Here is a 25,436-nt window from a genome sequence, read left to right as displayed (position 1 = left end):
GCGTCCCCGTTGCTAGGGTCTGTGCGGCTCCGTGCGCCCGGCGTCTAGCGTTGCCAGGGAGCCGGCGGCTGTCCGCGTACGGCGTCCCTGGTTGCTAGGCGCCGGGCCGCACTGACGAGCGGACCCTCGGCGCCTAACAGTACCCCCCCCTTGAGGAGGGGTCAAGGAACCCCTAAAGCCAGGTTTCCGAGGAAATTCTCGAAAAAATGCCCTCTTGAGCCTCGGGGCATGGAGATCCTTATCCAGGACCCAAGACCTTTCTTCTGGACCATAACCTCTCCAGTGTACCAGAAAATAAAGCCGACCCCGGGACAACTTGGAATCAAGAACCTTCTCCACCAAGAACTCCTGATGACCCTGTACATCTACTGGTGATTTCCCCTGAGAAATCTTTCGAGGAAATCTACTGGAAGAAACGTATGGTTTCAACAAGGAGCAATGGAACGTATTTCCGATCCGGAGAGCTCTTGGTAAACGTAACCGGAAAGCAACTGGATTGATTTTTTTAATAATATGAAATGGTCCAATAAATTTGGGACCCAATCTGGCTGAGGTTTGTCGAATTTTAATGTTGCGAGTCGACAACCATACCCTATCTCCTACCTTAAAAGTGCAAGGCCGCCGGAGCCTGTCAGAAAAATTTTTCTCCCGAAATGCCGCTTTTCTGAGAGCAAGGTGCACTTTTCTCCAAATGAGTCTGAGATGAGAGGTTAAGGTTATCGAGGAGACAGAGGAATGTTGAAAAAAGGAATTAGCTCTGGGGTGAAAACCAAAAACTGTAAAGAATGGAGACACATTGGTGGAGGAATGACAGGAATTGTTGTAAGCAAACTCCGCCAAAGGAAGAAACTCAGACCAATCATTTTGGAGTTTGGCTGAGTACAAACGCAAATACTGTTTTAATGATTGATTAACTCGCTCAGTCTGCCCGTTGGATTGGGGATGGTAGCCAGACGTCAAAGACAATTTCATCTTTAATGAGGCACAAAAAGACTTCCAAAATTGTGCAATGAATTGTGGACCCCGATCAGAAACAATATCAGTAGGTAACCCATGGAGTCTGAAAACATGACGGAGGAACAAAACTGCCAATCCCTGGGCAGATGGCAGTCGGGGAAGAGCAATGAAATGGGCCATTTTGCTAAAACGGTCCACTACTACCCATATGACTCGGCATCCGGCTGACAGAGGGAGGTCTACCACAAAATCCATGGAAATATGAGACCATGGCCTGAGAGGAACATTCAAGGGCATAAGTTGCCCGATAGGCAAGGAACGGGGAACTTTATGCTGTGCACAGACCTGACAAGAAAAAACAAACTCCTTAATGTCTTTAGAAAGACCAGGCCACCATACTGAGCGGGAGACTAATTCCAAAGTCTTAGAGATCCCCGGATGCCCGGCAACTTTGCTATCATGAAACTCAGTCAAAACAGTTGCTCTCAAAAACTCAGGGACATAAAGACGACCAGCAGGAGTATTTCCAGGAGCTTGATTTTGAAGCTGCTTTAACTGGGTAAATAAATCTTGTGTGAGGCCTGCCCGAATGACTGAAGACGGAAGTATGGGAGTAACAGGACTGTTATCATGAACTGGAAGAAAACTGCGTGATAGGGCATCCACCTTGGTATTCTTGGAACCTGGCCTGAAGGTGATAATGAACTTGAAACGAGTAAAAAATAAAGCCCAACGAGCCTGCCGGGCATTCAGCCGTTTAGCTGATTCGATGTACTGAAGATTTTTGTGATCAGTCAAAACTGAAATGGTATGTGTTGCTCCCTCAAGCCAATGCCTCCACTCCTCGAAAGCCCATTTAATAGCCAGTAATTCCCGGTTACCAACATCGTAGTTGGATTCAGCAGATGAGAATTTCCTGGACATAAAGGCACAAGGATGTAATTCTAGAGAGTCCGGATCCTTCTGAGACAGGATAGCCCCTACTCCAACCTCCGAGGCATCAACCTCAACAATGAAAGGCAATTCTGGGTTGGGATGTCTGAGGACTGGGGCTGAGACAAAGGCTTGTTTCAAGGCCTGAAAAGATAACTCAGCTTCACGAGACCAACTGGTTGGATCCGCTCCCTTCTTAGTAAGTGCCACAATGGAGGCAACCAGGTCGGAAAAAGAATGAATAAATCTTCTATAATAATTCGCAAACCCTAAAAAGCGCTGAATTGCTTTTAAGTTGGTGGGTTGCGCCCAACTAAGGATGGCTTGGAGCTTCTTTGGTTCCATACAGAATCCCCGAGGGGAAATAATGTACCCCAAAAAGGATACCTCCGTGACATGAAACTCACACTTCTCCAGCTTGGCATATAGGTGATTTTCACGTAATTTTTGAAGAACCTGACGCACCTGGGTAACATGTTGTTCAATAGAGTCAGAATAGATCAAGATATCGTCTAAGTAAACGACCACGAATCTTCCAAGAAAATCACGGAGCACGTCGTTAATGAGATCCTGGAAAACTGCAGGAGCGTTAGACAGGCCGAATGGCATAACCAGATACTCGTAGTGACCCGACTGAGTACTGAATGCCGTTTTCCACTCATCTCCTGACTTGATTCGGATGAGGTTATATGCTCCTCTCAGGTCAATCTTAGAAAAAATCACAGCCGAACGTAGCTGATCAAAGAGGACAGAAATCAGCGGCAAAGGGTAAGTATTTTTTACTGAGATCTTATTCAAGGCTCTAAAGTCAATGCAAGGTCTGAGTGATCCATCTTTCTTCTCCACAAAGAAGAAGCCTGCACTTAACGGGGATTTAGATGGCCTGATAAATCCTTTCCCTAGGCTCTCTTTAACATACTCATTCATGGCCACAGTTTCTGGTCCGGACAATGCATATAACCTTCCCTTTGGCAATGTGGCACCAGGAATTAGCTCAATAGCACAATCATAAGGCCGATGGGGAGGCAGAATGTCTGCATTGCCCTTGGAAAATACATCAACAAAATCCTGGTATTCCACAGGAATGGGTTCGGGAATGGCAACAGCTATTCTGATGGGAAACGTAATACATTCCTTATTACAGATGGTACCCCATTGTGAGATCTCCCCCGACTGCCAATCAATGATGGGATTATGAAAGGCCAGCCAAGGGTGACCCAGAACCACTGGAACTGCAGGGCAATGGGTAAGGAAAAATTCAATCTTTTCGGAATGAAGAGCTCCTACCGAAAGTAGAACAGGGGGTGTACAGAGGGAAATAACCCCATTGGACAAGGGACTCCCATCTAAACCATGCATGGTGATACGCCTACCCAAGGTTAACTGAGGAATACCTAAGGCCTTGGCCCACGTTAAGTCCATAAAGTTCCCTGCAGCTCCACTGTCAACAAAAGCCGACACCGAAGAACAGAGGCTGCCAAAGGAAACTTTAGCTGGGACTAACAGGGAATTATTCGAGGAGATAAGCTGCAGACCAAAGTGAACCCCCTCACAATTCACTTGGTCGAGGCGTTTCCCGACTTGTTCGGACAATTACGGGCAAAATGTCCCTTACCCCCACAGTACAAACAAAGACCAGCATTTTGCCTTCTGGTTCTTTCTTCAGGAGACAGCTTGGAGAGACCCATCTGCATGGGCTCCTCTAAGTCCACAGGAATGGAAAAAACACAAGGAGAAGACCCGACAGGTGCTCCTTTTTCAGCCCTCCGCTCTCTGAGACGACGATCAATCTTAATAGAAAGCTCCATGAGTTTATCGAGAGTCTCAGGAGCGGGATACTGAAGGAGACTGTCTTTTATAGACTCAGATAAGCCGAGGTGAAACTGACTGCGCAGGGCGGGGTCATTCCAGCCACAGTCGTTCGACCAACGGCGAAACTCCGTACAATAAATCTCTGCGGGATTCCTACCCTGTCTGAGAGCACGCAACTGACTCTCGGCGGATGCCTCTCTATCAGGGTCATCATACAAAAGCCCTAAAGACCCCAGAAAGGCGTCTACAGACAATAATGCCGGATCCTCTGTTCTTAAACCAAAAGCCCAGGTCTGGGGATCCCCCTGAAGTAAAGAAATAATAATTCCGACCCGCTGAGATTCCGTACCTGAGGAGATTGGTCTTAAGCGAAAATAAAGTTTACAAGACTCTTTAAAATTAAAAAACTGCTTCCTATCACCAGAAAAATGGTCAGGCAAATGCATTTTCGGTTCAGGGACGACCCTCGGGGAAGTCCGTAAAAGATCTTCCTGCGACTTCACCCGAAGGGAAAGATCCTGAACCATCTGAGTAAGTTCTTGAATCTGGCTAACTAGAAGCTGGCCAGGATTTGGCCCTAAACCAGTGGGATTCATGAGGCCGACAAATCTTCCAAACTGAAATAAGGGAAAAAATCAAACCTTGTTTAATTTTAAGTTTTGGTGTGGCCGGTAATAATGTTATGATTCCAGTACTTCTGACCAGAGGAGATCTTATGACAAAGGCCAGAGTACTGGAAGGGAATGCTGGTTACGGGAGCAGGAAAGCCTAGTAACCCCTGGCGCCCTAACTCCGTTGTCTCGCCCGTGTTATCAGAAATCCCCTGCGAGACTATGGTTGCTTGAGCCCATGGCAGCCGCGTTTGAAGGGCGGATTATGTCTGCCCAACTCCGATGCCCCCTCAGGTCTTAATGGGAGACAAAGGGAAATCCGAGACAGGGTGATAACAAGGGGCCCTCTGACTAAACAACCAGGCCAGGGGCTACAAGCTAACTAAACTTAAACCAGAAGTATGTGCGGACAAACCGCCAGGGAAAAGGACAACCAAAATCCACTAATCCGTTACTCCTACCCAGCACCGCTGGATACCAGAGTGGATTTGTGGGAGCGGAATCCTCCGCAAAAGCTCCGAGATTCAATATAACAAATAATAAATAGTAAGCGGTCAAGCCGCAACACACGGCTACGCCGCGACTCACGAACACCACAGGATGTTAAAGGTGCTCGGTCAGGACTCCAGGAACAGATGACAACTTCCGAGTACTGGACCACTGAGGACAGGAACGACCGGAAAGAGCAGGACTGGAAACACTCTCTGCAACAGATACAGCAAACAGGAAGCTATTACCGGCGTCTGTGAGAAGTCCTGAGAGTGCCTTTAAATGGAAGCCCTCCAATCAGGTGCCAGACAGGGCTAATTACAAACATGCCGTGCAGCTGCCATACTGCACGGCCGGGAAACAAGTGTGGTAATTAACTTTGGACCCAGCAACGGGGAACGCGGTCCGACAGTGGCGTCCCCGTTGCTAGGGTCTGTGCGGCTCCGTGCGCCCGGCGTCTAGCGTTGCCAGGGAGCCGGCGGCTGTCCGCGTACGGCGTCCCTGGTTGCTAGGCGCCGGGCCGCACTGACGAGCGGACCCTCGGCGCCTAACACACGTGACGGAATAGAACCTGTGGTGAGCGCAGCGAGCCTGCAAGGGGAATCTTTCCCCTTTCCCCCGCTGTCGGCATACTGGTGGCCGTGATGCCACTGTCGGTATCTTGACGGTAGGTAAATCATACTGAACAATTCTAAAACAAGTCCCTGAATAACTGATTTGTCAGTTAGATACAGTCTCTGGCAGAGTATACTGAATGGTATCTGGAATGGAAGAATTTTATTTTTAATGGGTGCAGTATCACATACAGGCCTCTGCAGAATGTTGGGAGGAAGGAGACTACTTTTTGCAGAGTGAAAGAGGGACACTTGCGTGGCAAAACCCGATTTTGAAAAGGAGGCATGACCTGTGAGTGCCGCGATCGTGAGCCATGCCCCCATTTTCGTCACTGAGGGGGCATGCCCTGCGCTCTGTGAGCTCATTCATGCCCCCTCTACCTCTGTCTCCACTGAATAGACGCTGTGCGCATGCGCACAGTGGGGGGTCATTCCGACCTGATCGCACGCTAGATTTTTTTCGCTGCTGTGCGATCAGGTCAAAACTCTGCAAAACTGCGCATGCGTATGCACCGCTATGGAGTTAACAAAGAATCCATTCGCACAGCCGATCGCAAGAAGATTGACAGGAAGAAGGCGTTTATGGGTGTCAACTGACCGTTTTCAGGGAGTGGTTGGAAAAACGCAGGCGTGTCCAAGCGTTTGCAGGGCAGGTGTCTGACGTGAATTCCGGGACCGGACAGGCTGAAGTGTTCGCAGCGGCTGAGTAAGTTCAGACCTACTCAGAAACTGCACAAACTGTTTTTGTACTGCTCGGCTGCACAAGCGTTCGCACACTTAAATACACTCCCCCACAGGCAGCGACTATCTGATCGCAGCGCTGCAAATAATAGCTAGTGAGCGATCAACTCGGAATGACCCCCAGTGTCTATTCTCCTCTGACAGCAGTGAGTGCAGGAACCTCCCAACTCCTCCCTCCCCACCACCACCGCAGGTCACTGCGGCCCTGAGGTGGAACAGCGGGACAGTCCCAAAAAAACTTGACTGTCCCATGAAAATCGGGACAGTTGGGAGGTATGCAGTTTCCCAGCTCTCATTAATGGGAGTAGTATCACATAAAGGCCTCTGCAAAATGAACAGTCTCCCAGCTCTCACTGATGGTTTTGAAAACCCTGGTACAAATTGCAAGACTGCAAATGATTCCCTCTCTGCTAGCAGAGCAGGCCCTAACCAATATCATGCCCTAGGCAAGATTTTGCCTGGTGCCCCCTAGCACCACCACTGGTTGCGCCTCTGACCTTGCACCTCTTTCCCAGCACCATCACCCCTCACCCATAACAGTCCTTATTTTGGTGTTTGTACCCCCTATATTTTAAATAGGAACAGTTCGCACATTTGGCGCTCAGCCCAAAAAGGGGTGTATTTTTGCTGGCAAGGGGCATGGCCACACAATAGTAACCCCAATTCCAATTACGCCACACAGTACTGCAACTTTATTCACATTTGATCATGCGATAGTGTCCATAATTCACATTACATCCCACAGTAGTATCACTTTACCTTATAAACGTTACTCCTCACAGTAGAGCCCCTTATTCACATCACGCTGAATTGCTCCTTATTCACATTACACCACACCCTATTGCTCTTTATTCACATTAGACGACACAGTAGTGCCCTTACTGTACGCTATGCCACGCCACATAGTAGAACACCTTATACACATAATGCCACAGAGTAATGCCCCTTACACATATGAGACACATTATTAATGTCCTTATAAACATAATGCGCCTTACACATTATGACAACCTTTATTAATGCCCTTTTACACATAATGCCCCTTACACATATGCCGCACATTATTAATACCCTTATACACATGACACACATAGTGCCCCTTACACATATGTTGTACATTATTAATGCATTTTTACATGACACACATAATGCTCCTTACACATATTCCGAACACTACTGCACAACCAACCCACCCGCACACAGCACTCACACTGCCACTAACACTGTGACCTCTGCCTCTGCTTGGATACAGATGTGTCCTCATTAATCCTGCCTCAATGCTAACGTTGGGCACCTTTTTAATGAAAATGCATCTTATTTGCATTGCTATGTGGCTAGGATGCACAAGCAGCTTCTGCTGATTAAAATGATATGCAGCATGCCTATATACTGTGTGAGACTGTGGCTGTATCTGCATATGAAATGCTACACGCAGAATATAGGCACGCCGCATATCATTTTAATCAACAGAAGCTGCTGATACCCCTAGGCATATCAAATGCCCTAGGCAATTGCCTAGTTTGCCTATACCTATGGCCGGCTCTGTCTGCTAGAGTGTAGATACAAAATTAGTAATTCATAGCAAAGTATAAATGAAAAAACACAGTGGACAGTGCAGTGTATAATACAACCAAAAGACACTGATCCATATACAGTTGATTTAGTATGCTTGGTACTATTTATAAGGGCACTTCCTGCAATTGTGTCTTATGTGCTATACACCGGAAACCAGTGATGCCTATGTGGGTTTCAGTGTGTATGCGCCAAATCCAGCATACTCTGAACAGTATACAGGGCATCTACTAGGGGTCAAACATAAAACGCTAGGACCACTAAAACATTTCAAGGAACCCATGATTACATTTTATTAATGAGCGGGTTATTTTAATAGACCAAAACAGCTGATTGATTTGAATACTTTTTCTGTTTTCCTGCACATTTGTGCTTTTCTTGAAAATAATCCACATTGGAGGTAATGTAATGAAGACAGAGTTGGCAATTGGATTTTAGTTTTTTGGATTTTAATTTATTTTTTTAAGTAAAACTAAGACTTTTGGATTGGGAAATATATAGGAGGAAATGCATCACACCTTCTAAAGAGGATAGATTGAGAAGCTGCCCATAGCAACCAATCACATTCTAGCTATTACTTATCAAGCATGTAACCCTAGCTCACTGGCAAGGGTGAATTGGGATGGAAAACCAGGCAGGAAATGTATGAAAGCAGCGCAAATGGGAGCAGGGTCTGAAGGGGTGAAGTCTGTCGAGGGGGGGGGATCCCTCCACGTAGGGCCTGATACTTGTTGGATACACTTACAACGTTCCTTACAACTTTTTCTGCAGTTATTTGTTTATTTATTAAAATGATTTGTACTCAAATAATGTAAAAAAGTGTGTTCTAATATCACCAAAATGTGCTAAAGGGCAATTGAAGGAGAATTAGCAAAATTCTCCTCCAAGCCCATAAATTCACATTCCAGATTGCATTTCCATACTTGAATTGGGAAATGCAATCTGCCTGGGGAAAAAAACCCAAAACATAATAACATTATGTTGCCATAGTGTTGCGCAGGTTTCCCTGCTCCTGCACAGCCTTCTCTGCCTGCTGGTAGTGAAGGCTGCAGGGACAGATTAGGAAGTACAAATGGCCCTGGAAAATGTAGTAGATGAGGCCTGAAATGGGCTGCACCAGAGGTATTACTTGGCGTGTAGCCATGGCAGCATCACTTGATGGCAGTGTCACTGTACTGCAGAGATGGAATAACAGAATGAATGGGGACAATGCAGTGTATGTGTGACGATGAACTGTCTGTCATGTTGGGGGTGGGACCATATGCCAACAAACATGTCCCACAGACACGTCTGCCCACCAGGAATCTTTCCTGTGAGCCCTATGGCTAATCTGCCCCCCCTCACAGGTAATAGGCCTTCCTGATGATTTACCGGTGACCAGGGTCAACTTTCTTTACAAGCAACACCAAACCTTTTGGTGCATCTGGCTCTGCTTTTTTGAGTATTGTGACTGTTGATGCAGAAATGTTTATAAATCCTGTAGTCCATGCTCTACAATGTGTTGTACTGTAAGCCTTTTTTCTTGTGTGAAAACGAAGCACACACTGACTGTGGACATGTGCACTACATTTTTCCCCCCAGTATTACCGCAGACTAGTTTCCGTCATAGTTAGTGTTCATACAAGGCGTCCCAGCTCCTCAAAGAAGCTCTCAGACAGCCCTAGCACTAACTGAAACCTTCTCCCTAGTCACCAGTCAGCTTGTCCAGCATTGGTAATCAAGGTAACTCCCCCCATCCCCGACACTCTTTTTATACCTTAAACTCCTCCCCTTCCCATACTACAGGAAAACAACACTCCCACTTTGTCTTCTTAAGGGCGTTCCTCACAGCTGCTCTGTTTGATTAGTCACATGCCTTCAGCTGCAACAAACTGCAGGAGAGAAAAGAAGAGAAGTTAATCAAGCAGATAAGGCACACATTTCCTATCCTCCAAATGCATGACTGGGTTTAACAGAATTAACGGAACACCTCTGGTTCCTTTGTAGCACACTGCACCTACTGCCACACTTGTTTTGTTCAAACAGTTTCTGCTTATGTACTATGTATTGCGCTGCAGAACCCTTGTTGCGCAATATAAAGGTTCATAATAATAATAATAATAATAACAATATTAATAAAAAAAAGATAACATTTTGTAGAATACTATATAATACTAAAAGTTTTCTCATAGGAAGTACAAAAAAAAAAGATGTGTCTATAAAAAGCCCAAGAAAAGCAGTCTAGTGATGCTATAACAGTTATTACAAGGCATATTCATCATAAATAAATTGTGCAATGAGAATTTTTAGTTTTCAATACTCATTATGCCCCCATGAGAAAATTATCACTTCCGAAAAACTGGGCTTTTTGAGAAGACAATTTTTCAGAAAGTGATGATTTTCCCCTCTTCAGCACACTTGTCTCACCCAAACAAGGAGGTGGATAAGGAGTTTTATGGTAGACTTACCATAGTTAAATCTCTTTCTGTGAGGTACACTGGGTTCCACAGGGAATACATCAGGGTGTAGAGTTGGATCTTGATCCAGAGGCACCAACAGGCTAAAGCTTTGACTGTTCCCAGGATGCATTGCATGGCCTTCTCTATCACCCCCGCCTTCGGACACTGGAGCTCAGTTTCCTTAACCAGTCCAATGCAGTAGCAGGTAAAAAAGAAGGCAGATGTTAGTCACATAAAACCACATTCTCACGACAGGAGAAGGGACCAGCGGCTACTGCCATACAAACCCAAAGAAACTAAGTGCGTCAGGGCGGGCGCCCTGTGGAACCCAATGTACCTCGCAGAATGAGATTTAACTATGGTAGGTTTACCATAAATCTCTTTTTTTGCAGCGGGGTACACTGTGTTCCACAGGGAATACATCGGGTATGTTCTAAAGCAATTCCCGTGCACCGTAGCAGGCACAAGACCAGGCGTCCAAAGGAAGCATCCTGGGAGGCGGAGGGTATCAAAGGCATAGAACCTAATGAACATGTTCACTGAGGACCACGTAGCCGCCTTACACAATTGTTCAGCGGATGCGCCTCGGTGGGCCGCCCAAGAGGGTCCAACAGACCGAGAAGAATGAGCTTTAATAGCAGCAGGAGCTGGAAGACCAGCCTGTGCATATGCTTGTGCAATCACCATTCTAATCCATCTTGCCAAGGTTTGCTTATTCGCAGGGCAGCCACGTTTGTGAAAACCAAAAAGTACAAAAAGGGTATCTGACCTCCTGAGAGAGGCAGTCCTCTCCACGTAAATATGGAGACCCCGTACCACATCCAAAGACCGCTCTTTGGAGGACAAACCAGATAAGATAAAAGCCGGAACCACAATCTCTTGGTTAAAAAGGAAAGATGACACCACCTTAGGTAGATAACCGGGGCGAGTTCTAAGAACTGCCCAGTCACGGTAAAAAATCAGAAAGGGTGGACGACAGGACAAAGCGCCTAAGACCGACACCCTCCTAGCAAAAGCAATAGCCAGCAGAAACATGACCTTAAGCGTAAGGCATTTAAGGTCCACAGACTCAAGAGGTTCAAATGGAGACTCTTGTAGGGCATTCAAGACAACAGACAGATCCCAAGGAGTCACAGGAGGGACATAGGGAGGCTGAATCCGTAAAACACCCTGAGTGAAAGTATGAACGTCAGTAATAGATGCAATTTTCCTCTGAAACCACACCGATAAGGCATATATATGAACCTTGAGGGAGGCCAGACGAAGGCCTAAGTCTAAGCCTTGTTGCAGAAAAGCCAAAAGTCTGGCAGTTCTGAATTTGTATGCATCATAATTCTTAGCAGCACACCAGGTGAAGTAAGAATTCAAGACCCTATAATAAATCCGTGACAAAGCTGGTTTGCGGGCCTTCAGCACAGTTTGGATAACCGCCTCAGAGAATCATTTGGCCCTCAGGAGTGAAGCTTCAAGAGCCACACCGTCAAAGCCAGCCTGGCCAGGTCCTGAATGAGGAGATCTGGCCATTGAGGAAGTAGAAGAGGACGCTCCATCGATAGACCCGGCAGGTCTGAGAACCAATGCCGTCTGGGCCACGCTGGAGCGACTAGAAGTAGTATTCCTCATTCTTGCTTGAACTTCCGTAGTACCCTGGGCAGGAGTGACACTGGAGGGATCATGTATGGCAGCTGAAAGTTCCATGGAATTGCCAGTGCGTCCACGAACGCTGCCTGAGGATCCCTTGTTCTTGATCCGAAGACCGGAACTTTGTGATTGTGTCGAGACGCCATCAGGTCTACATCTGGGAGACCCCACTTGTCCACTAGGAGTTGTAAGACTTCCTGATGAAGACTCCACTCTCCGGCGTGTACATCCTGACGACTGAGGAAATCCGCTTCCCAGTTGAGGACTCTGAGAATGAACACTGCTGATATTGCTGGCAGATGACGTTCCGCCCAACTAAGGATTTATGACACTTCCATCAATGCCATGCAGCTTCGAGTGCCGCCTTGATGATTTATGTATGACACCGTGGTGGCGTTGTCTGATTTTACTTGAACAGGCCTGTATCAGAGACAGGGCAAGGGTCAAGACATTGAACACTGCCTGCAATTCCAGAATGTTTATAGGGAGGAGACATTCCTCGTTGGTCCACCGACCCTGGAGAGAGAGTGTTGCTCCAGCACCGCGCTCCAACCCCGCAGACTGGTATCTGTAGTCAGTAGGACCCAGTCGGGGATCCAGAAGGGACGGCCCCTGCTCAACTGTTGGTCCTGTAGCCACCAGCTCAGTGACAGACGAACCTCCGGAGTCAAGGAGATCATTTGAGACCTGAACCGATGAGGAAGGCTGTCCCACTTGGAAAGGATTAACCTCTGCAGAGGGCGGGAATGAAATTGAGCATACTCTACCATGTCGAAAGCCAACACCATGAGGCCTAGTACTTGCATCGCCGAGTGTATCGACACTCTTGGGTGAGAAAGGAAGTATCTGATCCTGTCCTGAAGTTTCAGGACTTTCTCTGGAGACAGAAACAGTCTTTGGCTGTGCGTGTCCAGCAGTGACCCCAGGTGCATCATGCTCCGAGCAGGGACCATCGAGGACTTCTTCCAGTTGATGAGCCACCCGTGGGCTTGTAGGAATTGGACTGCCAGTTCCAGATGACTGAGGTAAACATCTTGGGAGTTCGCCAGGATCAGCAAGTCGTCCAGATACGGCAGGATCCTGATTCCCGGACGACGGAGAAGGGCAGTCATCACGGCCATGTCCTTGGTGAAGATCCGAGGTGCCGTGGCCAGTGAATGGCAAAGCCTGGAATTGATAATGTAGGTTGCCAATAGCAAACCGCAGATATTGCTGATGTGATATGGCAATAGGTATCCCTGGACATACAGGTAAGCATCCTGTATGTCCAGGGATACCATTTAGTCTTCGGGTTCCATGGCCAGTACAATAGAGCGCAGAGTTTCCATACGGAATTTGGACACTCACAAATTTGTTCAATGATTTGAGGTTGATTATAGGCCTGAAGGACCCATTGGGTTTCGGGACTAGAAACAGGGTAGAATAGTATCCCCTTCCTCTCTGGGACAGAGGTACAGGCATTACCACTCCTGTATCCTGGAGGGATCGCACAACCATCTGAAGGAATCTAAAGGAATAACTGTCACGCAGAACTGGCGAGGAGGACGTCTCTTGAAAGAGACAGTGTACCCGTGAGAGACAACTTCTCGCACCCAGGCATCTGAAGTGGTCCTTAACTAGACCTGGACGAATTGCAGAGGTCGGCCTTGTTTTGTTCATATGTTTGTAAATCCAGTCATAAGGATACAGAGAGACATGTGAGTTCACTGCTGTGCTGTTTTATTCCATCACCAACTCCAGACACACTGCACACTGGACCACCCACTTCCCAGCATCCCTCTGGTCCTAGGGACCATCACTGAAGATTCAGGCTTATACATATTAGTAAGGGAGTGTTTACAAATATTAAGCATTCTAATGCACTAACATAACATCCTCTTTTCTTTAAAGATAAACCCTGTATGCGTCAATGCAACAATTAACAACGTCATATTGAGAATATCATCTAACATGTTTCAATGAGTCTCTCAGGTCTGCGTACTTCCCTTTTGGGTCTTTCATACACAGTCTGTGTTTCATCGACCATGTTGGACCTTTCTAGAATCGTGGTTTGTTCACCATTATCAGGATCATCATACATGTCAGATGAAGGGTATTCTTCAGTCATGTTGTCTTCATTATGGTTAGGTTGAGATCTTAAAGCCACCCGATTTCTTCTTACTTCCGTTCGACGCTCTGTACGTATAGTATAAGATCTTGGTGCTACTTGTGCTTGCACAATACCTTTCTGCACCCAAATGCCTTTCTCATGATCTCTGAGACGGACTTGGTCACCCAATTTTAGATCAGATAAGCTTTTTGCTCGCCTGTCATGGAACTCGTTTCTGTTTCGCCTGTTGACGTTCCTTACTCAGTCTGACCAACGCTGAGTTATGTGTATTAAGCAGTTCATCATGTATCGGGAGATTTGCTCTAATCCTCCTTCCCATCAGCATTTGTGCAGGAGAAAGTCCATTCTGTAAAGGTGTACTTCGGTAGATGAAGACTTTTGTAGCAATCTTCTTTACCTTCTTGAGCTTTTTTCATGAGACTCTTTACAGTTTTTACTGAACTTTCCACCAACCCTTTTGAGCATGGAAAGTGGGGACTTGACGTAGTATGGACAAATTCCCACTCATCAGCAAATTGTCTAAATTCAGCACTGGAAAACTGAGGACCATTGTCAGTTAACACTTCCATAGGAACACCATGCCTTGCAAAGATTGACTTCATGCAATTGATTACGGCTTTACTAGTAGTTGTATGTAGTGTCTTCACCTCAGGGTAGTTAGAGTAATAATCAGTCACGGCAATGTACGTTTTCCCTTTACAATCAAACAAATCTGTGCCAACTTTCTGGTACGGTCTCTCTGGCACTGCATGAGGACTCAGTGGCTCGACTTGTTGTTTCGGTCTATACGTAAGACATAATTCACATGTAGCTGTAGTCTGTGCTATGTCTTGGTTCATTCTTGGCCAACACATAACTTCACGTGCTCTCCACTTAAATTTTTCTTCTCCTAAGTGGCTTTCATGTATCTTGCACAGCATAGTTTTTCTTAGTCATGCAGGTATGACAAACCTATTGCCTTTGTAAATAATACCATCGACAACTGTGAGGTCACTGCGGTACATCCAATAATCATGAATAGACAGCGGGAACACATTTTTTTCTGCAGGCCAACTTTTCAGAATGATATCTTTCAACACTTTCATTGTGTCATTTGCCTCAGTTTCATTCCTAATCTGTTTTTGTCTTGCAAGAGACACTGGTAGAGAAGCTACGATCAAATTAACATAGGCTTCTATCTCTTCATCCATCAGACTTTTGGAACCTTCACTTTTGTCCACAGCACGAGAAAGTGTATCAGCAATGTACACGTATTTACCGGGACAGTACAGCAAGTGTACATCATATTTCTGTAGTCTGATAAGCATTCGTTGAATTCTCATGGGACAGTCATGTAATGATTTAGTCATGATAGCTACCAATGGCTTGTGGTCAGTTTCCACTGTAAATGTTTGACCATACACAAACTGATGAAATCGCTCACATGCATATGTGATCGCTAGAAGTTTTTTTTCTATCTGAGCATACCTTGTTTCAGCACTCGTCAGTGCTCTTGATGCATAGATTACTGGTTGCCATGTATCCTCATGTTCTTGTAACAACACTGAGCCTAAGCCAAATTGCGAAGCATCTGCTGAAATTCTTATTCTTTTCGCAGGATCAAAGAATTTTAGCACTGGTTGCTCTGTAATGATCTGTTTCAAGTTTTGACAACTTTCTTCTTGTTCATGTGCCACATTCACTCGTTATCTTTGTCCAACAACCATCTAAGAGAGGCTGTTCGTTCAGAGTTGAGAAATAACTTTCCTAAGTAAGTAATCATTCCTAGGAATCTTCGACGTCGTCTTTGTTGTTAGGACGTTCCATGTTCACTATGGCTGATATTTTCCTTGGGTCTGGTTTTACACCTTGATCCGAGACCACGTCACCCATAAAGGTAAGTGTATTCATGCCAAATTCACATTTGTCCTTGTTTAGCTTTAGATTCACTTTCTTGACAAGTTCCATTACTTGTCTCAATCTAGAATCATGTTCTTCCTTTGTAGATCCCCAGACAATGTCATCCATCATTGTTTCAACACCTGGAATATGTTCAAAAATCATGTGTATCTTTTTGTGATATACTTCTGGAGCAGACAATATTCCATATGGTAGTCGAAGAAATCTGTATCGACCTTCTGGTGTATTAAATGTACAAAGCTTTGAGCTGGTCTCATCTAGCTTCATTTGCCAGTATCCTGAAAATGCGTCCAATTTACTGAACCATTTTGCTCCCGCAAATTGCGACATGATTTCATCTCTGGTTGGTAGTTTGAAATGTTCTCATTTAATAGCTTTGTTTAAATCTCTGGGGTCTAGACATATTCTGAGTTGTCCATTTTTCTTTTCAACAATTACTAAGGAGCTTACCTATTCAGTAGGCTCATCAACTTTCTGTATCACACCCAAGGCTTCCATGCGATTTAACTCTTGTTTCAGTTTTTCTCTCAGCGCACACGGCACTTTTTTACAGGGGTGTAACACTGAAGAAACTTGCTTGTCTATATTTATTTTATGCTCTCCAGGCAAACAACCTAGATCTTCAAACAAGTCTCTGTATTCTGTAAACATCGATTTGCAGTCATCTTCTACTTGTGATGTCACCATAAAAACTTTCTTTAGCAAGCTTAGTTTCTCACAGGAACTTAATCCTAGAATCGTTGCACATTTTTAACCACAATTAGTAGAGATGTTTTAAACTGTTGTCCCTTATATTTCAGTGTCACTAAGCATGTACCTTTCACAGGAATTTCCTCCCCAGTGTACCCTGTCACTTTCACTTTGGCTGGATGAATTTTAGGTTTTACTCTAAAAGTCTTATAGTCTTGAAATGATATTAAATTTACCTGCGCGCCAGTATCAAGCTTAAAAGGGAATGACAATCTCGTTCACAGTTAAAGGGACAATCCATTCTTTCTTATCTGCACTGCAAAGTTCAATGCAATCCACAAAGAATTCCTCTGTTTGTTTAACAGCATGCACTTTGGTTGTTTCACTTTTAATTTTACAGCATTTGGCAAAGTGATTTAGTCTACCACATTTCATGCAGGTTTTACCATAAGCAGGGCCCAGTTTAGGATTGTGAGCATTTCCACATCTACTACAAATTTCCTTATTAGACTGTGGCTTAGACAGGTTCATTCTTGAGAATGGAGGTTTGCTTTGCTCTGTTTTCTGCACTACATGTACAGCACCATCAACTTCCTTGTTTAACGTTTTGGATTGAAATCTAGTAATTTCTGCAGATCTGCACATAGTCACTGCATTATCTAGTGTTAAGTCTTGCTCTCTCAGCAGTCTCTCTCCGAGTCCATTATCAGGTATTCCACAGACAATATGATCTCTAATCAGTGAATCCTTTAAATCACCAAACTCACAGGTTTTACTGAGTGATTGCAGCTCTGTAACATACTGATCAAATCCATCTCCAGACTTCTGATCACATGTGAAAAACTTATATCTTTCATATGTCACATTTTTCCTTGGCACAAAGTAATCTTCAAACTTTTGCATTATAGAAGATAGCACCATATTCTGCCCCTCATCAAACTGAAAACTATTATAAATGTCCAGCACATCCTCTCCTATCACATGGAGGAAAATGGATGCCTTAGTTTTGTCAGCCTCTGTATCAGCTCCACATGCAGCAAGATATATATTAAACCTTTGCTTAAATCTTAAAGGAACGAAAAGTGATACTCTTGCCTTCGGTGCAGAAGGATTAGTACTTGGGAGAAATGCAGTCTTAGCAGCCGCTAAGTCAATCACAATCTTATTAAGATCTTCTCCAAACAGTATGTCTTCCTTAAAATGGAGTACCTCCAAAGTCTTCTTGGAGTCCAAATCCACCTTCCATGACCTCAACCACAGAATACGGCGAGCCAAGATGGACGTAGTCGATACCTTAGCCGCCATTACACCTGCCTCGGAGGACGCCTCCTGAATATAATGGGAGGCTGTGGCAATATGAGACAGATAGTCTGGCAGTATCAGAGATATCTTGAGGTAACTCTTACTCTATAGCCTGAACCCACGCTTCAATACCTTTTGCAGCCCAGGAGGCTGCTATAATGGGTCTATGTACAGCACCTGTAAGGGAGTAAATAGACTTCAGGCATCCCTCCACACGCTTATCTGTCGGTTCCTTCAATGAAGTGACAGTGGTGACAGGCAGAGTAGATGACACCACAAACCGGGTGACATGGGAATCCACCGGAGGTGAATTTTCCCACTTGTTACACAACTCAGCAGGGAGAGGATAACGAGCTAGCATCTTTTTAGACAGGGAGAATTTATTTCCTGGAGTGGACCAGGGGTCCTGACGTATATCTACTAAGTGGTCAGAATGTGGTAATACTACTTTAGTAACCTTCTGACGTTTAAACTTATCAGGTTTCCTAGACATAGTAGTGGGATCTACATCATCATCGATTTGTAGGATCAGCTTAATAGCCTCCACTAGGTCAGGGACATCAACCTGAGCTGTAGGTTCCTCATCAGAAGCAACTGTATCAGTGTCTGACGGGTTAGTATATTCTCCATCCTCATCAGAAGTAACATCCGAGATATTAGTGGATTGTGAGGAGGAAGCGGCCCGCTTAGATAACCCATTGGTCCCAGAGGGACAGGGGGTAGGTTTTTGACTAACCAGAGATTGATTCAATTGTTGAATCTGGGTAGATAGCGTATCCGCCCAGGATGGAATTACAACAGAGACAATATCTGGCTGCAATGGCACAAGAGGTCCCATAGGGGGCGTAAGGCATGTGGCAAGAGTAGTAAGCAGAGTCGAAAATGCCGCCCAAGGTGGCTCCTGATTGGCTACAGGAGCAGCGGGCTGACTGGGAGACGTATGGCACTCAGTACACAGACCATCAAGTAAAACTTCCCCCTCAGGTAAATCCTTGGTGATCTATCACTGCATGATGCAGAAGCGTCCCGCGATTTCTTGCCCTGTGTGGCAGACATTATAGTGAATGTAGCAGTAGAGCATAACAGTACAATATAGCCAGACAAATACAATACCTGCAAATAACCCCCTGATTTATGTGACAGTAAATACAGGACAGAAGCAGAAAATTAAAGCGGTATGAGGTGACTGAAATACACAGTAAAACACACTAAACAGTATATACTGTGTAGCACTATATATGAGACCCTGACGCACCTAGCCCCAGGGTATAGAATACAGTGATAGTAATAGGTGTGATACACGAGGAGTGAAATCCACACAGCAGATGCAGGCACACTCAGTCACAGTTACAATGCAGACATTTTTTCAGACAAACAATAAAACTGTATACATATACATAGATATAACAATGCACAGTCAGATACTGGATGTATATCTCAGAATACTTGTACTAAATATTCAGGTAGAAGTACACTTGTTCTTGTCACAACTGAGGGCCTGAGCTGACGGAAGGCAGCCTCAGTTGTAGGGGCTGAGATGTACCGGAACCTGGGAGGTTGTATCAGACCCCTGGACATGTAAGTAACATGAAGAGAAACCGCCCGAAGGCGTGACCACGACAACTTGAGTAAAAGTCAATGATATTTATTTATGACAAACTCCATGCATCACTGTAGCAGTAAAAAGAAACATAAAAATCAGCAGAGAAATAATAATACAGTTCCTGGGTACTACAGGGTGGCAGGGGCCACAGAGCTCTGGTGGTATGAGACAGTTCTTATTATCTGCAAGTTGGAAAGTCCTTACCAGGCTCAACTGTAGCAATGAGGAAAGCCCAGGGTCGTACCAGCTGGTGTTCCAGGGAAAGCTGGACTGCTGTAGATAAAATGCTGCTGTGGGTACTGGTTAGAACCAGACAGGTGTTGGCACGGAGTGGATACTGGCTGGAACCAGTTAAATAATAAATAAAGCTTGAGAGCGATGCAATATAGATGAAATGTAGAATTTGAGAGCGGAGAAATAATAATAATACCGGTGGAGAGTGGTAAACTGCAGAAAGGACACCGGCCCTTTAAGAGAAGCTGTACACTGCTGGAAGCTGAGCTGGAAGCAGGTGATGTTGTAGCTGGAAACAGGTGAGTCCAGAATGGATCGGAGAGTCAGGCTACACCGCAGATGGAATGCTGGTGCGGGTCTCTATAGCAGAAGTCTGGAGACAGGAGCTGGAACCTGGAAGACAATCACAGGAGAGAGACAAACTGGAACTAGGTTTGACAACCAAAGCACTGACGCCTTCCTTGCTCAGGCACAACCTATTTATACCTGCAGCAAGGAAGGCATTGGCTAGGCAATTATGCAAATTAATAATACTGACAACGGATTGGTAGGAAAGATCAGCTGACAGAATCCAAGATGGCTGCGCCCATGCAGACACTTGGAGGGAAGTTTGGATTGTAAACCATGTGGTCTGGAAAACAGTAATGGCGGCGCCGGCCACCGGAGATAGGAGACGCCAGGCTGACAGATGCACATCCGACCACGCGGACACAGCGGAGGCCGCGGCTGACGTAATCGCCACTCTGAATGCAGAAGCTCAGGGACGGCGGCGGAGGCCGCGGGAGACGCCATGCCAGATGTATAAGGCATTACTGTGACTGCGTCCAGAGAGACAGGAGAGGATGCGGGAATGTGCACATCAGGATAACAGATGGGATCCGGTCCTGGAGCGCTGAGCCAGCCTTAGGAGGCATCTGATAGGTAAGAAATGGCGTCCAGATACCCGGATCGTGACAGCACCCCCCCCTTTAGGAGTGGCCCCAGGACACTTCTTTGGCTTTTGAGGAAACCTGGAATGGAATCTCCGGACCAAGGCAGGAGCATGGACATCAGAAGCATTGGTCCATGAACGTTCCTCAGGGCCATAACCCTTCCAGTCAATAAGATACTGAAGTTGACCGTAACGGTGACGTGAGTCCAGGATCTTGGCTACTTCATACTCAACGCCTCGTTGAGTTTGGACTTTCGGAGTTGGAGGAAGTGAGGAATGAAACCGATTCAAGATTAGCGGTTTCAACAGGGAAACATGGAATGTCCTGGGTATTTTTAAGAAGGGAGGCAACTGGAGTATGTAAGCAACAGGATTGATGACTTGATCAATTTTAAAAGGACCGATGTAGCGAGGTGCAAACTTCATACTGGGAACTCTTAACCTCAAATTCTTCGTGGATAACCATACCCGATCACCCACCTTGAGAGCAGGAACTGCTCGACGCTTCTTATCCGCAAACTTCTTGTACCTGAACGATACCTTGAGCAGAGCTGATCGTACGCTCTTCCAGATATTGGCAAACTGATGCAAGGTGATATCCACTGCGGGAACAGAAGTTGCTGGAAGCGGTTGGAACTCAGGGACTTTAGGGTGGAATCCAAAGTTGGTGAAGAATGGTGTTGAAGAAGATGAAGAATGATACTGGTTGTTATGACAGAACTCGGCCCAGGGAAGTAATTGAACCCAGTCATCTTGAGAGGAGGACACATAGATGCGGAGGAAGGACTCCAAGTCCTGATTCACCCTCTCAGTTTGACCATTGGTCTGAGGATGGTAAGCCGTGGAAAACTTTAGCTTGACTTGGAGGACTAGACATAAACTTCGCCAGAATTTGGCTGTGAATTGAACTCCTCGATCTGAGATAATTTCTTCTGGAAGACCGTGGAGTCGAAAGATCTCTTGTATGAATACTTGAGCCAACTTGGAAGCTGACGGAAGACCGGTAAGAGGAATGAAGTGTGCCATCTTGGTGAACCGGTCAACTACCACCCAGATGGTATTAAACTTGTTGCACATGGGCAAATCTGTAATAAAATCCATAGACAAATGGGTCCATGGTCGACGGGGAACAGATAGTGGAACCAGTTGCCCCGCAGGCGACTGGCGGGATACTTTATGTTGAGCACACTTTGGGCAAGATGCAATAAACTCCAAAACGTCCTTTTTCAGAGTTGGCCACCAATAGGACCTAGAGATAAACTCCAGGGTTTTTTGGATACCTGTATGTCCGGCAAAGCGGGAAGCATGGGCCCAATGCATGAGCTTCTTCCTTAGTGTCGGCTTCACAAAACTTTTCCCTGATGGGGGCGTAGAGTCCATCCCTACCGTGGAGAATGCCAACGGATTTATAATAGGATGCTTGTCTGAAGACTCTGACTCATTTTCTTGCTCCCATGAGCGGGAAAGGGCATCGGCCTTGCGATTCTGAGAGCCCGGACAGAACTGGAGTTTAAAGTCGAACCTGGAAAAGAAAAGTGCCCATCTGGCCTGACGAGGGTTGAGACATTGTGCGCCTTTCAGATATAGAAGGTTCTTGTGGTCTGTAAGGATGGTGATTGAATGAGAAGCTCCCTCCAACAGATATCTCCACTCCTCTAGAGCGAGCTTGATGGCTAGCAACTCCTGGTCGCCAATGGCATAGTTGCGCTCCGCTGGGGAGAACTTCCGTGAGAAGAAACTGCAAGGATGTAAATGGCCATCTTTAGCCCTCTGAGATAACACCGCTCCTACTCCAACGGAGGAGGCATCCACCTCTAAGATGAAAGGAGAGTCGATGTCAGGCTGTTTCAGGACAGGCGCAGAGATGAACCTCTGTTTTAAAAGATGAAAAGCTTGCATGGCTTCTTCAGACCACTTGGACGGGTTAGCACCCTTCTTGGTGAAAGCAGTAATAGGCGCCACAATGGTGGAAAAGTCTCGTATAAACTTTCGGTAATAATTGGCGAACCCTAAGAACCTCTGGACCCCTTTGAGGGTTAAGGGTACCGGCCAATTCTGGATTGCTTGTAGTTTCTCAGGATCCATCTCTAGTCCGGAACCGGACACAATGTACCCTAGAAACGGAATGGACTTGACTTCAAAGACGCATTTCTCTAATTTGCAATAGAGATGATTGACACGGAGACGGGACAGAACCTCCTTTACCCAAAAACGATGTTCCTCTAAATTGTTGGCAAAAATGAGGATATCATCTAGATAGACCACGACATGACGGTATAGAATGTCTCTGAAAATCTCATTGACGAAATGCTGGAAGACAGCTGGAGCATTGCTCAATCCGAAGGGCATGACGAGGTACTCATAATGTCCGTCACGGGTGTTAAATGCGGTCTTCCACTCGTCACCCTCACGGATCCGGATGAGATTGTATGCACCTCTCAAGTCCAGCTTTGTAAAGATGGTAGCTCCGCTAACTCTGTCAAAGAGCTCAGTAATCAGGGGTAAAGGATAGCGGTTCTTGATGGTAATGTCGTTCAAACCTCTGTAGTCGATGCACGGCCGCAGACCACCATCTTTCTTTTTTACAAAAAAGAAGCCTGCGCCGGCTGGAGAAGAAGGTCGAATGAACCCCTTTGCTAGGTTCTCTTTAATGTATTCCTCCATAGAATGCGTCTCAGGCAGAGACAACGGATAAGTTCGGCCTCGAGGTGGAACCTTCCCTGGAACGAGATCAATCGGGCAGTCCCATTCTCTATGAGGAGGAAGGATATCAGCAGAAGCTTTACTGAACACATCCGTGAAATCTTGATATGGAGGAGGTGGAACATCAGACGACCTGGGGGAGGAAGAACAGACAGGCAACACTGTAAACAAACATGTCTCAGCACAGGAGGGACCCCATGCCAGAATTTGCGTAGTCGTCCAATCAATTGTAGGATTGTGAAGACGGAGCCATGGAAGGCCCAGGACCACAGGATGTGTGGCTCTTGGAATCACTAAAAGTGAAATAAGTTCGGAATGAAGAACTCCCACTCTCAGACGAACTGGTAGAGTCCTTAGAGCAATAACTGTATCAAAAATTTTACTGCCATCCACGGCAGTTAAGGAAAAGGAGGAAGGAAGTCTCTCGGTGGGTAGGGACCACCGTTTAACATAGGCTTCGGTAATAAAGTTCCCAGCTGCTCCGGAATCCAGGAGGGCAATGACGTTCTGATAACGTTGAGCAACTTGAAGCGAGACTGGGAGATTACAATCTTGAGGAGATGGAGAGGAGATCATTACTCCTAGCCGGCCCTCTCCTTGGCGAGCTAGGATTTGGAGTTTCCCGGACGTTTGGGACAGGCATTAATAGTGTGAGACGGAGCTGCACAATACAGACAGAGAGACTCAGAGAGACGTCTTCGGCGCTCAGCAGGAGTTAAACGGGAACGGCCAATTTGCATGGGTTCATCTTTAGTTGGTGACAGTTGGCGAGGAGGAGGAGCAGAAGATTTTGGAGCAGATGATCTTCCACGCTCAGTTGCTCTCTCTCTGAAACGTAAGTCAACTTTCGTACAAAGTGAGATTAGCTCATCTAACTTGGAGGGTAAGTCTCTGGTAGCTAACTCATCTTTAATACGCTCGGATAAACCATGCCAGAATGCAGCATACAGGGCCTCGTCGTTCCATGCCAGTTCAGATGCCAGAATCTGGAACTGTATAAGATATTGTCCTACAGTACGTGATCCCTGGCGTAAACGGAGAATCTCAGACGAAGCTGAAGTTACCCGGCCTGGCTCGTCAAAGATGCGCCTGAATGTTGACACGAATGCAGTGTAAGAAGATAGCAGGGTGTCGGACCTCTCCCATAACGGTGATGCCCAGTCGAGGGCTGAGCCACTGAGAAGAGAGATGATGTAGGCAATTTTTGTACGGTCACTGGGAAAATTGCCAGGTTGTAGCTCAAACTGAATCTCACACTGGTTGAGAAATCCCCTGCAGAATCTTGGAGATCCGTCAAATTTTGCTGGCGTTGGAAGATGAAGACGTGGAGCAGAAACGGGTAAGGTGGGTGGGGTTATAGTTGGAGTCACTGTGGTTGACGCCCCAGATGCGCCTGATCCACGGAGAGTTATCTGAATCCCATCCAGCCGAGTAGAGAGATCCTGGAGACAGCGGATGATGTGGCCCTGTGCAGCCTCCTGATGTTCAAGTCGGGCTGCCAGTTCTTGCATCGGCCTGGCCGCTTGATCCTGGTCTCCGGCTGGATTCATTTGGTCAGTGCTTACTGTCACAACTGAGGGCCTGAGCTGACGGAAGGCAGCCTCAGTTGTAGGGGCTGAGATGTACCGGAACCTGGGAGGTTGTATCAGACCCCTGGACATGTAAGTAACATGAAGAGAAACCGCCCGAAGGCGTGACCACGACAACTTGAGTAAAAGTCAATGATATTTATTTATGACAAACTCCATGCATCACAGTAGCAGTAAAAAGAAACATAAAAATCAGCAGAGAAATAATAATACAGTTCCTGGGTACTACAGGGTGGCAGGGGCCACAGAGCTCTGGTGGTATGAGACAGTTCTTATTATCTGCAAGTTGGAAAGTCCTTACCAGGCTCAACTGTAGCAATGAGGAAAGCCCAGGGTCGTACCAGCTGGTGTTCCAGGGAAAGCTGGACTGCTGTAGATAAAATGCTGCTGTGGGTACTGGCTAGAACCAGACAGGTGTTGGCACGGAGTGGATACTGGCTGGAACCAGTTAAATAATAAATAAAGCTTGAGAGCGATGCAATATAGATGAAATGTAGAATTTGAGAGCGGAGAAATAATAATAATACCGGTGGAGAGTGGTAAACTGCAGAAAGGACACCGGCCCTT

The 25,436-nt window shown here is 46.0% G+C and overlaps 1 protein-coding gene across 1 annotated transcript in view; it reads right to left on the bottom strand.

Moving 5' to 3' along the window:
• Positions 1-8,156: 8,156 nt before the first annotated feature.
• The window catches only part of FUOM (fucose mutarotase), a 193,375-nt gene continuing 176,095 nt past the window's right edge, over positions 8,157-25,436 (bottom strand). The window contains exon 7 of the transcript XR_010243626.1: positions 8,157-9,600. The gene's annotated coding sequence lies outside the window, so the exon portion shown is untranslated. The remainder of the gene's footprint in view (positions 9,601-25,436) is intronic.

Source organism: Pseudophryne corroboree, chromosome 3 (genome assembly GCF_028390025.1).
Source record: "Pseudophryne corroboree isolate aPseCor3 chromosome 3, aPseCor3.hap2, whole genome shotgun sequence".
NCBI classification, from domain to species: Eukaryota; Metazoa; Chordata; class Amphibia; order Anura; family Myobatrachidae; genus Pseudophryne; species Pseudophryne corroboree.
The sequence above is the reverse complement of the archived record's forward strand: the minus strand, read 5'-3'. Positions and strand labels throughout refer to the sequence as shown.